Source organism: Staurois parvus, unplaced genomic scaffold (genome assembly GCF_062004578.1).
Source record: "Staurois parvus isolate SC_StPar_1 unplaced genomic scaffold, SC_StPar_1.0 ptg000368l, whole genome shotgun sequence".
Classification (NCBI taxonomy): Eukaryota; Metazoa; Chordata; class Amphibia; order Anura; family Ranidae; genus Staurois; species Staurois parvus.
The window spans coordinates 447,360-460,936 of NW_028318164.1; the positions used below are offsets into that span (position 1 = coordinate 447,360).

At 45.4% G+C, this 13,577-nt stretch overlaps 1 long non-coding RNA gene and 1 other non-coding gene across 3 annotated transcripts in view; one reads left to right on the top strand and one right to left on the bottom strand.

Moving 5' to 3' along the window:
• The first annotated feature begins 7,311 nt into the window (after positions 1-7,311).
• On the top strand, positions 7,312-7,377 carry LOC149456225 (small nucleolar RNA SNORD82). Its single transcript, XR_016313942.1, has one exon. It is a non-coding gene; the product is annotated as a small nucleolar RNA SNORD82 (small nucleolar RNA).
• A 4,315-nt stretch (positions 7,378-11,692) lies between these two features.
• The window catches only part of LOC149456226 (uncharacterized), a 42,476-nt gene continuing 40,591 nt past the window's right edge, over positions 11,693-13,577 (bottom strand). For both annotated transcript variants that reach the window (XR_016313936.1, XR_016313935.1), the window contains one exon: positions 11,693-12,232. This is a non-coding gene — a long non-coding RNA (uncharacterized LOC149456226). The remainder of the gene's footprint in view (positions 12,233-13,577) is intronic.

The window sequence follows — 13,577 nt, forward strand, 5'->3', positions numbered from 1 at the left end:
AGTATTTCTGCTATAGGGCGGTCACAGAAGCTGTTTGTGTTACGTTGTTGTGTTATTTTAACTGACAATTGCGCAGTCATGCAACACTGCACCCAAATTAAATTTACATCCTTTTTTCCCCACAAATTGAGCTTTCTTTGGGTGGTATTTCATCGCCTGTGCGTTTTTTATTTTTTGCGCTATAAAAAAAAAGGCTGACAATTTTGAGAAAAAAAAACAATGTTTTGGACTTTTTGCTATAAAACATGTCCAGTAAAAAATGTAAAAATCAAATTTAGTCATAAATTTGTGCCAAAATGTATTCTGCGACATGTCTCTGCTAAAAAAAAGTCCCAATATGTGTAAATTAATTGGTTTACGTGAAAGTTATAGCGTCTACAAATGGCGGGAAAGATACTGGGATTTTTTTTTTATTATACTAATAATGGCGATCAGAGACTTATGGTGGTGATCAGCAATTTATGACAGTGATCAGCGACCTACGGCGGGATTGCGGGACTGCGGCGGACATTTTGACACTGAGGGGGAATTGACTTGGGGTCACTGACATCCCCAGTGACACCAATACAGTGATCAGGGGGGGGGTGTTAGGATGCTTCACAGGACACTGATCTGGAGAGATAAACTCTTCTCTCAGGATCAGCTGTGTGCTCGGAACTGACAGATAGCAGACTTGCAGTGTAAACACTGCAGCCATGCTCTCTGTCAGTGATTGCCTGTAATCGCCGAGACTCGGAGGGTTGTGACCCGCCGAAACCCGGTGATGGAAACCACAATCAGCGAGGCGGGTAGGGTGGGCACGCGCCTTGTGCGGGCCCCCTACCTGTTTTGCAGAGCGCTGTTTTTAACGTCGCTCTGCGCAGAGGTGCCGCCTTGCCGCAGTAAAAACACTGTGGCTGGTCGGCAACCAGTTAAACCACAGATCACGGGTATATGATTTAATGTTAGCAGCTTCTCATAACAGGATATATATTTAAGATTAGGAGCGCAGGAGGTTCACACCACCACTTTTTGTGATTTTATACTCATTTTGTATCAGTTTGGACACTATTTTGCACTTATCACTTTAAGTTTGGTATATAATTTGTGATAGGGGTTGTTTAATCATTTATTGCACATATTAGTATTTATTGGAGAGTGAAATATATGTGTATATTTGGTATATACACATAATTTGGTCACTTTTTTTTGCACGTATCACTTTAAGTGTGATTTATGAAATTTATTTATGAAAATGATTTGATTGGTTTTGTATGTATTTGTAGGTTTGACACTATATGTTGGCGCACATTGTTGCACTTTTTATTATAAGGTTATGGTATATAGCACTTCACTACTGTCCTCCCCATGTTATGCCCCCCTCTCATGTCGCTGTCCTCCCCATGCCACTGACCCCCCCCAAATGTCACTGTCCTCCCCAGGTCACGGCCCCCACATATCACTGTCCTCCCCATGTCACTTCCCCCTCTCATGTCACTGACCCCACCACATGTCACTGTCCTCCCAATGTCACGCCCCCCCTGTCCTCCCCCCACATGTCACTGTCCTACCCATGTCATGCCCCCGTCCTCCCCCCACATGTCACTGTCCTCCCCATGCCAATTCACCCCCCTCATGTCACTGGCCCCCCACATGTCACTGTCCTCCGCATGTCATGCTCCCCCCCATTTCACTGCCCCTCCACACATGTTATGGCCCACACATGTCACTGATCCCCTCCACATGTCATTCACTCCCCCCATGTCACTGTACTCCTCACATGTGACTGTACTCCCCATGTAACAACCCCCCTCCCCAATGTAACTGCCCTCTCTCCGATCCTTGATGCTCCCCAATACGCAGCTTAGAACCATCTTGCGGGAGCGTCGTCGGCGCCTAGTGATCCGAGGGATCAGCTTCAGCGATGCGTGTAAGTGTAATCCAGCCTAAAACGGGTTAACTGTGGCAGCTCCGTACTACAGACCGCGATCGGCTTCTTATGCCTAAAACCGGGACATGAGCAGTTGCTTCATGGGAGACAGATCTTGCCGCTACAGTGGCACTCAGGCAGCTGTTTGCAGCGGCAGAGGTGAGACTCCGGTGTGGTAGACAGTGAATAGGGCGGTGCCCCCTCACTGCCCCTCCATTCTGTGTACACAGAGCCTTCTCCTGGAGGAAGCAGCATGTTCCCAGTGAAGGCGGAGCTCCTCATGCAGGGTATACTCTGTGACCTCTCACTAATTCCTCTCCCTCTCTCTCTGTCTCTAGAGATGTGTCTGGGGCTCCCCCTTCCTCCGGAGACCCCTGTCCTCCTCCGCGTTCCTCCTACAAGCTGCGGACAGTCAGGGGAGTGCACCGTACCGCAGGGGCGGAGCCCTGACACCTATAACCACCAATCAGGATGAACCCTTTCCCCCGCCGGAGCTGGATTTGCGTTTTAGTCCTGATAGGTCAGATGAAACCTCCCGCCATGATGTGTTTCCTGAAAGCAAAGACCTCGGAGAACAAGATGGCGGCCGATCCAAGTTTCTGCGTCCCACGACATTAGCGCAAAGCTAAAATTTCCATGAAAAATACAGTGAAGTTCAGTTTAGGGCGCGTACATGCAGCAAATTAACCCGTTAACTTCTTCCCGTCCGGACCATGTCCATAAACGACCAGATGGGAGCGCTGCCGGGAGTGAGCGGCACTGCGATCGCTGTATGGGATCTCTGTGTGATCATGTGATCAGTGAGTGGCAAATCAGTGATCAAATGCAGAGTAGTAAGCAAGATGTCACTTCTGACATTATTGCTTACTACGTGTGAAATCTGTGATGTATCACAGAGGTCACATGGTACAGGGCCATTCACAACAGCCTTGTACCATGTGACAAGCTGTGACCAATCACAGCGCACACAGCATTTCTCAATGGCTGCAGGAATGCAGCCAGAGAGGAGAAATGATTGCTTTTACAGATTTATGGGAGTAAGAGCATTCAGTGTAAAAAAAACAAAAAAAAACATCTTCATCACCCCCCACAAGTAGTACAGTGTCACCATGGTGACCCTGTACTGCTAGGGTGACAGTATGTAAATAATAAAAACAAAAATTAATTGAGAAAAATTATAATTTTTGGTTATAAACTAATTTGGGTTATTTTTTTTTGTTTTACTAAAAAGATAACGGAAGAAATTTTGGCCAAGATTTATGATGAAATATTTAATTGCAACATTTTATAAGAAAAACACTTTTTTTCAAAATTTTTGGACTTTTTCATTTATAGAGCAAAAAAATTAAAATCCCAGTGGTGAATAAATACCACCAAAATAAAGTTTTATCTGTCTAAAAAAATGCTACAATATTCATATGGGTACAGTGTTGCATGACCACGCAATTGTCATTCCAAGTGTGACAGCACTGAAAGCTGAAGATTGGGGGGGGGGAGTGTCCGGACTAGAAGGGGGACAAAGTGTCCGGACTTGCAGGGGGTGAAAGTGTCCGGACTGGAAGGGTTGAAAGTGTCCGGACTGGAAGGGTTGAAAGTGTCCGGACTGGGAGGGGGTGAAAGTGTCCGGACTGGAAAGGGGTGAAAGTGTCCGGACTGGAAAGGGGTGAAAGTGTCTGGAATGGAAGGGGGGGGGAAGTGTCCGGACTGGAAGGGGGGGAAAGTGTCCAGAGTGGAAGGGTGGTGAAATTGCCGGGACTGGAAGGGGGGGAAAGTGTCCGGAGTGGAAGGGTGGGGAAAGTGTCCGGACTGGAAGGGGGGGAAAGTGTCCGGACTGGAAGGGGGGGAAAGTGCCCGGACTGGAAGGGGGGGTGAAAGTGTCCGGAGTGGAAGGGGGTGAAAGTGTCCGGAGTGGAAGGGGGTGAAAGTGACCGGAATGGAAGGGGGGGGAAGTGTCCGGACTGGAAGGGGGGGAAAGTGTCCGGACTGGAAGTGGTTAATGGTGTATGTAGAGCCTGACTCTCGTTCCCGGTGATGTCCAGAGATGAAGATGAGTATCTTTCTCCCTATTGCCAGGGTGGGGGGTGGTAGTGGAAGGCTCTCCCAGGTGGGGGGCAAGGGTGTTGTTGGTCAATGTCAGGCTTTCTCCACGAGAGGGACAAGGGGGTGGGGGGGTTGGTGTTGGTCGGTGTCCGTGGGTCGGATGATGTTAGTGTTGCCTAGGGCAGCACAAAACCTAAATACACCACTGGGTGGGTGGCCTTCTTCACCATCTTACTACCACATATAATGCCCCAGCGATTTGACGACAATTCACACTATCAGCCGATGTAAATGGAGGAGCTAACGACTATAAAGGTTTCCTGACACCAACAATGGGGTTATGTAACTAGGACAGGATGGTGCCACTTTCACACACCCACATCCTGCTCTTGGACAATCCACATTTCCATGTTCCATGGCAATCAGGGTGAGGTGACCTAAGTTGTGAATATAAATGCTGAGCATCTTTGTGAAACTCTTAGACAGACTTTCTCAAGAGTTTTACCCGAGGAATCCTTGAAATAATTTTCAGGTTTCAGGAAACCCTTGCTAAAATTAATTCATTGGTGGCCTGTTGGAAGAATGGCCCTGACATTGGTGGCCGGTGGGAAGAACGGCCCTCGCATTGGTGGCCGGTGGAAAGAACGGCCCTCGCATTGGTGGCCGGTGGAAAGAACGGCCCTCGCATTGGTGGCCGGTGGAAAGAACGGCCCTCGCATTGGTGGCCGGTGAGAAGAACGGCCCTCGCATTGGTGGCCGGTGAGAAGAACGGCCCTCGCATTGGTGGCCGGTGGAAAGAACGGCCCTCGCATTGGTGGCCGGTGGGAAGAACGGCCCTCGCATTGGTGGCCGGTGGGAAGAACGGCCCTCGCATTGGTGGCCGGTGAGAAGAACGGCCCTCGCATTGGTGGCCGGTGGGAAGAACGGCCCTCGCATTGGTGGCCGGTGGGAAGAATTTTGCCCCTTTTAGTGGTAATCATTTGAAAGAGTGGCCCTTGCATTGGTGGCCAGTGGGAAGAATTCGCACCCCCCTTTTAGTGGTAGTCATTTGGAAGATTGCCCCCTACAATGGTGGTCAGCAGGCCACTCTTACAGACTGTTAAAAAGATCTTTGGTGTCCTGCTGTTGGCTCTTCAAATAGGCATTGGGTCCAGAACTATTCAGGCACCATCAGATTCAGCCACAATTCAAAGGACTCTTAACCTCTGGAGGAGCCCCCAGGGTTCCATGGAACACTGGTTGAGAATGGAAGGTCTTGGAACCGAAGAAGTGGTTTTGTCGTGGCGGAGTATAATGAGGGTGGAGGAGGAGAGAGTAGTCTGAATTGGGTCGTGTAGTGCCACCACAGGCCATGGTGCAGTATAATGAGGGTGGGGGAGGGGAGAGTCATCTGAATTGGGCCGTGTGGCGCCCACACAGGCCGTGGCGGAGTATAATGAGGGTGGAGGAGGAGAGAGTAGTCTGAATTGGGTCGTGTAGTGCCACCACAGGCCGTGGTGCAGTATAATAAGGATGGGGGAGGGGAGAGTAGTTTGAATTGGGTTGTGTAGCACCCCCACAAGCCGTGGTGGAGTATAATGAGGGTGGGGGAGGGGAGAGTGGGCGTGGTGCAGTATAATGATGGTGGGGAGGGGAGAGTAGTCTGAATCGGGTTATGTGGTGCTCACACTGGCTGTGGCGGAGATTAATGAGGGTGGGGGAAGGGAGAGTAGCCTGAATTGGGTTCTGTAGCGCCCCCACAAGCCGTGGCGGAGTATAATGAGGGAGGGGAGAGTAGTCTGAATCGGGTCGTGTGGCACCCCCTCGGGCTGTGGCGGAGTATAATGAGGGTGGGGGAGGGGAGAGTAGTCTGAATCGGGTCGTGTGGCGCCCACACAAGCCGTGGCGGAGTGTAATGAGGGTGGGAGAGTAGTCTGAATCGGGTGGTGTAGCGCCCCCACATGCCGTGGCGGAGTGTAATGATGGTGTGGGAGGGGAGAGTAGTCTGAATCGGGTCATGTAGCGCCCCCACATGCCGTGATGAATAATGAGGGTGGGGGAGGGGAAGGTAGTCTGAATCGGGTCGTGCAGCACCCTCACATGCTGTGGTGAAGTAAAAGTTTGGTGAGGGAAGGGAGAGTAGTCTGAATCGGGTTCTGGTAGCGCCCACACGCACGCATTTCTTCACTCTTCAGTGGGGCGCCTCCATCTCACACCGCAGACTTGCTCTGCCAGGCAGCCAATCACCTCCACCACCCTCCAAGGTCCCACATGACAACATCTCTTCTTTTTCTTCTCTTTTCGTTTGTTGCTCTTCTCATGTCATGTGGTCTTGGTGGACTCACCAGTGATTGGTTCTGGACACCAATTGGTTCTGGACTCACCAGTGATTGGTTCTGGCCTCACACCCCCCCAAGGTGTGCACATAGCCTTGGTAGTAAGCCGTCCCTCAGCTGATTACCATGGTGTGTCCTGTTCTATATAAACCCTTCCAGGATCTGTGCGGGTCACATCATGGAGAGCCCGTCCATTTCATTCCCTTTATTCCTAGACGTGTCTGCTGTGATGTATGTGTGGATGTATTATTATGAATAATGTATACCTCTTACACCGAATACCGTACTCATACATTACACACAACCGCTCAGCCCCCATCCCCAGATCACACACCAACATACCCACAATCCTCTGCAACATTTATGCAAATGAGAGGGGCGGGGACTTTGCAACCTACCACTCAGAAAACGGGGGCGTGGCATCAGAGCATGGGGGCGGGGCGACAAAGCTTTGGGGCGGCATCTCTATGTCCTCCCATTGAACTTTTTAGAGGGGGTGGCTTTCACCTCCATAAATGTGGGGGCGTGGTACCTCTCTAAATGAGAGTGGGGAAAAGACCGAAACTCCGCCTGGGGGGAGGAGTATGGTGTAGAACTCTTCGAGGGGGCGGAGAAGAGGCGGGATCAGAATCCTCATCTGCCGTGATGGAAGGGGCGGGTCTCCACCTAGGGGGAGGAGAACAGGAGGCAAATCATAGAGAAAGAGGCGGCGCTCTGTGGGTTGAGGACACCTGAAGTGACAGGCTGCCCTCTTTTCTACTTCCGGGTCACCTCTGTTTCCATGGCCGCGCCCTGGGATTACAGGGGAAGGAGACATGGACATAGTGGATGGCTCCTCCCACTCTTACAATACTAGATATCTAATAGAGAGATGGTGTCACTGAAATTTGGTTTGGTGTGTTAATGGAATTCTATTCTTTACATGAATCTGAAGAAGAGAAAAAACCTGTTGCCAAGAAAGCTCCTGCCAAAATGCCTCAAGGGAAGAAACCTGGAAAGGAGGAGTCTGAAGAGGAGGGTAAGCTGCCTGCTGTCTTATGAATTGTTGGCACAAATGATGAACAATTTTGGGACTTAATACTGATCTTTGATGACTGATGTTTGCTGATGTGCCATAAATGTGATAACTTTGTTTTTAACATGCAATGGAGATCTCTTTTTACTGGAACTTTTATTTTTTTTTTACTTGTGTAATGAAAGAAAACCTTTTGTCAGATTTTTTTTTTTTTTTTTGCCGTCTGTGTCCCCGTTGTAGAGATTCAACATTTTGTTGCCACCAAAACATGAATGCAGGAGACCTTTTTCTAATGGGGGCACGTTTTCCTGTGACAACTGTCTGAGAGGATATCCTTCACATTGGAAAGATATCTCCTCTTCATGTTGAGGCAACATTGAAGGAAGTGAAGGGAATTCTCTGACACAGATGGTCAATAAATGTAACCCTCTCCTCTTCTATCCAACATATTTAAAAAGGGAAAAAAAAGCCTTTTTGCTCTACTTAACTGCATTGCCATATTTAACCACTTCAAGTCTGGACACTTTTACCCCCTTCCTGGTCCAGGCCAATCTTCAGCTTTCAGTGCTATCACACTTTGAATGACAATTGCGCGGTCATGCAACACTGTACCCATATGAATTTTTTAGCCTTTTTTTTAGACAGATAAAGCTTTATTTTGGTGGTATTTATTCACCACTGGGATTTTTATTTTTTTTGCTATGTAAATGAAAGTCCAAAAATTTTGAAAAAAAGTGTTTTTCTTATAAAATTTTGCAAATATATATTTCATCATAAATCTTGGCCAAAATGTATTCCGTTATCTTTCTTGTAAAAAAAAAATCCCAAATTAGTTTATAACCAAAATTATAATTTTTAAACATTTTTTTAACTATTTAATTTTTTTATATTTGTTTTTTTACATACTGTCACTCTAGGAGTGGAGTGTCACCATGGTGACACTACTTTTTTTTTTTTTTTTTTTATACTTTACCAGGAAATTGAGCATTTGTTTTCATTAGTTTTTTGCTGAAAAATATTTAAAAAAAAAAAAAAAAAAAGTTCATACATTAAAAAAATTTTTTTACCTTCTTAAAATATTTTCAGGGTTTCATGTGCATTTTTATGTACAAATGTGCGCAAAATGTTAAAAAAATTGGCTCTGGAAGTGATGTGTTTAGGAAACGTTATTCGGGGCGCTGGATGTATGCTGGACTCTTGGTTTTCTGGCACCTATAGACCTTTGTCGTGTACTATGCATATCCAGATGCAGAGATTATCGAAAATGTCAGGAAATCCATATTGGCTGTGTGCATTCCAGTTGAGAAAATTTGAGAATTCTCACCTGGCAATATAATGGCCCTTCTGGGGTACAAGTGTCAAGAAAATTTCAGTTGAGTTTTCTCTTGTCAGTAGTATTAAGTCTGCAAGTGTCAATTTCCTTTAGGTTTTCCAAAACATATGCGGTCAAACCTAAACTTTCAGTTTGTATGCAGTCAGGAAGGCTCTTGCGTGTCTTAGTTGAAGGTAAATCTAAAGGAAATTGAATAGGAAAGTTGTGTAATGTATGGCCAGCTTTAGCCTCTGTTCTGCAGTTGCCATGGTGCTGCGCGTGTGATTGGTTATAACACCAACCATTAAATGGCTTGACAGTTTAGTTGAAAGATGCAGGCAACTGTGACAGTTGTTGTCATGGGATGCTCTGAATGTCATTTATGTGAAACTGTTAAATCGGTGTGTGTATATCTCTGCTTTAAGTTGTGTTCGTATAGTAGCATAATAGCGTTCCCTTGGGTCTCTGGGACAGATAATGAAGCTGAAATTCCTGCTTTACATGCTAATTCTATTCAATGTTGGCCATCATTTCAAAGTTCATGCCATATTTGCTAATGTGTATTTGGTATTTCTGGTTAAAATCTTTTTTTCTTTTTTTTACTCCTTTTGTTAGATTTGTCAGTATTTGTTGCAAATCTGAATTCTGCAAAAGATTATGATGAACTTAAAAATGCTCTGAGGGAGTTTTTTCTGTAAGAAGAACTTGCCAGTGCAGGATGTTCAGATTGGAGCCTCCAAGTAAGTATTTCTTAAGATAACGTGCTGAATAGGCGCCCTGTGCTGCAGCTCCTTCACTTGCTCTGCAACTGCATGCTTCTGCTGGTTCACACCTATGCAGTTTGCGTTTCTGCAGTGCTTTTTGCGGTGTGTTTTTGTACATACGGTTTTTTTCTAGTTGCTAGGAAGATTAAACCAAAAAAATGCATTAAAAAAAATGCACTGCATGCTTTTCCGCATTGTCTCCATTGAAGACTATAGAACCGAAAACTCAACTTTGTGTTAAAAAAAAAAGTCCCTGACCCTTTCCAAAAATATATATACCTGTGCTTAAATCCCAATAGCTTGTACATGCATTTATCCATCAGGTGCTAAAAGGGATGTAACCACATATTAATATTAATTACACCCCTTTAGCACCTGATGGATAAATGCATGTACTAGCTATTGGGATTTCAGCACAGGTATATCTTGTTTGTTGTATTGTTGGGTCAGTAGCCAGACCTGAACCTTGTAGCTCTCCCCCATTGTGTCTTTTCCCCTATGCTAGCATTGTGTCCACAGTAGCATTTGCATCGGCAGAGCAGAGTAGGACTGGCCATAGAGGGATGAGGATGAAGAAGAGGATGAGGATGAAGAAGAAGAGAATGAGGATGAAGAAGAGGATGAGGATGAAGAAGAAGAAGAGGATGATGGTGAGGAAGAAGAAGAAGAAGAGGATGATGGTGAGGAAGAAGAAGAAGAAGAAGAAGAAGAAGAGGAGGATGAGGATGATGAAGAAGAAGAGGAGGATGAGGATGAAGAAGAAGAAGAAGAAGAGGATGATGGTGAGGAAGAAGAAGAAGAAGAGGATGATGGTGAGGAAGAAGAAGAAGAAGAAGAAGAGGAGGAGGATGAGGATGATGAAGAAGAAGAAGAAGAGGAGGATGAGGACGAAGAAGAAGAAGAAGAAGAAGAGGATGAGGATGAAGAAGAAGAGGATGAGGATGAAGAAGAGGATGAGGATGAAGAAGAAGAGAATGAGGATGAAGAAGAGGATGAGGATGAAGAAGAAGAGGATGAGGATGAAGAAGAAGAAGAAGAAGAAGAGGATGAGGATGAAGAAGAAGAAGAAGAAGAGGATGAGGATGAAGAAGAAGAAGAAGAAGAAGAAGAAGTAGGATGAAAATAAGAAGAATTCCAGTCCAGCAAAAAGTGTATCTGCAGAGAGCTCCGCTATTTCTGACAGTTCTCAGACAGTTCCTTCACATTTACAGCGGTTGAAACATTGTATCTATTTGTTTCCGAATAAAAACATCTGTATCCTAAATTGAAACAAATAGATACAATGTTTCAACCGCTGTAAATGTGAAGGAACTGTCAGAGAACTGTCAGAAATAGCGGAGCTCTCTGCAGGGACACTTTTTGCCGGCTGTAGAAGGGATGAAAATCGGCCGATCGGGGAAAATTCGATTCGTGCATCCGAAGTTTGCTAATATTCGGATTCGGCGCGAATCGAATTTTTCCTAATATTCGAAACAAATTCCACTTCGCCAGGTTCGATTCGCTCATCTTCGCCAGGTTCGATTCGCTACCGATACTTTGCTATGCCACTGGCGTCCATACAAAATGTAAGGACGCAAATTGCACTGCAAAGAATAGCATGCAATTTGAACAGGAATGCGATTCCTGTCCAAATCGCATGTGGTTTCCCCACTGCTCATGTGTGAACCCAGGCAGTCGTATCCTGAGTTCACACTGGAGCGGGGAGATTTCCCACAGTGGAGAATGGGAGAGTGGGCGTGTGGGGATGTATACTATGGTGGCAGATGGTAGGAGAGGAGAGGAAGCCGCGGAGATTTCAAATCTTCAGACCTGTGAAGCTGCTTTCTCTCCTCTCCTTGCAGGTATGACAATTCGGGCTAGAGAGATTTTGATTGGTCAGCACCGTTACCTGAACGATGCTGACCAATCAGATGGCGTCTAGCCCATACTGACATCCCTGCATAGAGAGGAGAGAAAGCAGCTTCACAGGTCTGAAGATTTGAAATCTCTGTGAGTTCCTCTCCTCTCCTTGCAGCGATGACAGTAGGGGCTAGACAGCATCCGATTGGTCAGCACCATTCATCTGAAAATATTCTTTATGGAGCATGGAGACAGCGCTGCAGTGGTAATTATGCATGGCCGTAAATTATGCTTTTTTTTTCAATCAACTAGCAGGCTGAACGAAAAAAATAACTGGATTCCCCTGTTAATACAGTTTGTGTTGATGGGGGATTCGCTCTCATGAAGCCAGTTTTATTCTGACAGTGGGGAGACTTTCCCACTGTCAGAATACAATGATCAGTGTTGCCCGTGTCACTGATCGAGCAAATGAAACACAACAGGCTGGTGGTACAGAAGTCAATCGAGTGACGACTTCTATACCACCAGCCAGCCCATACAGTAGATGGATCAAAATTCTGCTGGTCCATGCTGAACTTCGATCCATCTGTGGACAACTTATGGTTCACAGGTTTCCAATCTCTCTTCTAGAAACTTGAACGCAGATATAAAAACACCAAATAATGCAGTTATGTTATAATCAAAAGTAATTAAAATATGTTATAAATACTAGTAAAAGTACTGGCATTTTACTTGGCACCATCCTCCTGCAAACCCCTGTACAGTAGATCACAGGCTGGGAAAGTGAGGGGTAGCATTAGTGGCCAATCAGGAGTGTGCCGACAAAGGATCTTGCTGACAGAAGGCGAGAACAAAGAGATGAACTCATCGGCCTACCGTTGCCCTTCCTCTGTCCAATCACAGGCTTGCAGTGGAGAGGTGACAAAGCTGTATGGCTATGTTGTAGTACATGAATGTCAACACAACCTAACTCCACTGTCTGGCAGGGCTGCATAAACTTCTGCACCCGACAGATACAAATCATCTTTAGCAGTTTGTCTGGAGGACAAAAAAACAAAACAGAAAAAAAAAAAACTTTCAAGATAAAAAAAATGAAATGTTGCTGCAGTTTGCATGTCCATTACCTCTCTGCACACAAACCATAACCACTTGCCCTCCAGAGGATTTACCCCCCTTCCTGACCAGGCTATTTTTTGGGTTACTGTAACTGACAATTGCGCAGTCATGCAACGCTGCACCCAAATTACATTTTCCCCCATTAATAGAGCTTTCTTTCGGTGGTATTTGATCGCCTGTGCGTTTTTTATTTTTTGCGCTATAAAAAAAAGAAAAAAAAAAAACACAGACAATTTGGAGGAAAAAAACTTTTTGCTATGAAACATGTCTAGTAAAAAAATGTTTGAAAAAAAAATCAAATTTCATCATAAGTTTAGGCCAAAATGTCTTTGCTAAAATAAATTCCAATAAGTGCAAATTAATTGGTTTACATAAAAGTTATAGCGTTTACAAATGGCGGTATATATACATTGAGATTTGTTTTTTTCTTACTAGTGATGGCGGCGATCAGCAACTTATAGAGGGTCTGCGGGAGACATTCTGACACTGGGGGGAACTGACGTGATGTCATGGACATTCCCAGTGACACCAATACAGTGATCAGTACTAATAAATGCACTGACACTGTCCTAATGACACTGGGCAGGAAGGGGTTAACATCTGGGGCAATCAAAGGGTTAACTGTGTGCTGTTTCACTGTAAACTGTGTGTGTGCTTTCCACTGTAAGCACACTGCTTTGTATTGCTCTGCTATGTAGAGCCATACAAAGCAGTGTACAGGAGCTGACAGGGGAGAGAACTGTATTGTTTACATACAATACAGTTCTCTCCCCAGTCAGTAATGCTCGACAATCAATGGGTGCTGGCAAGTAATCACTGATCGGGACCCGGTGATTGACAGCCGAGGCTGCGAATAGTGGCGAGGGTAGGGGCGCACGTCCTCTACCTGGAAATGCAAAATCACACATACATATACACACACACTATATACAGTGGGGATCGAAGGTTTGGGCACCCCAGCTAAAAATTTGTATTATTGTGCATAAAGAAGCCAAGGAAAGATGGAAAAATCTCCAAAAGGCATCAAATTACAGATTAGACATTCTTATAATATGTCAACAAAAGTTAGATTTTATTTCCATCATTTACACTTTCAAAATAACAGAAAACAAAAAAATGGCGTCTGCAAAAGTTTGGGCACCCTGCAGAGTTAATATCTTGTACTGCCCCCTTTGGCAAGTATCACAGCTTGTAAACGCTTTTTGTAGCCAGCCAAGAGTCTTTCAATTCTTGTTTGAGGTATCTTTGCCCATTCTTCATTACAAAA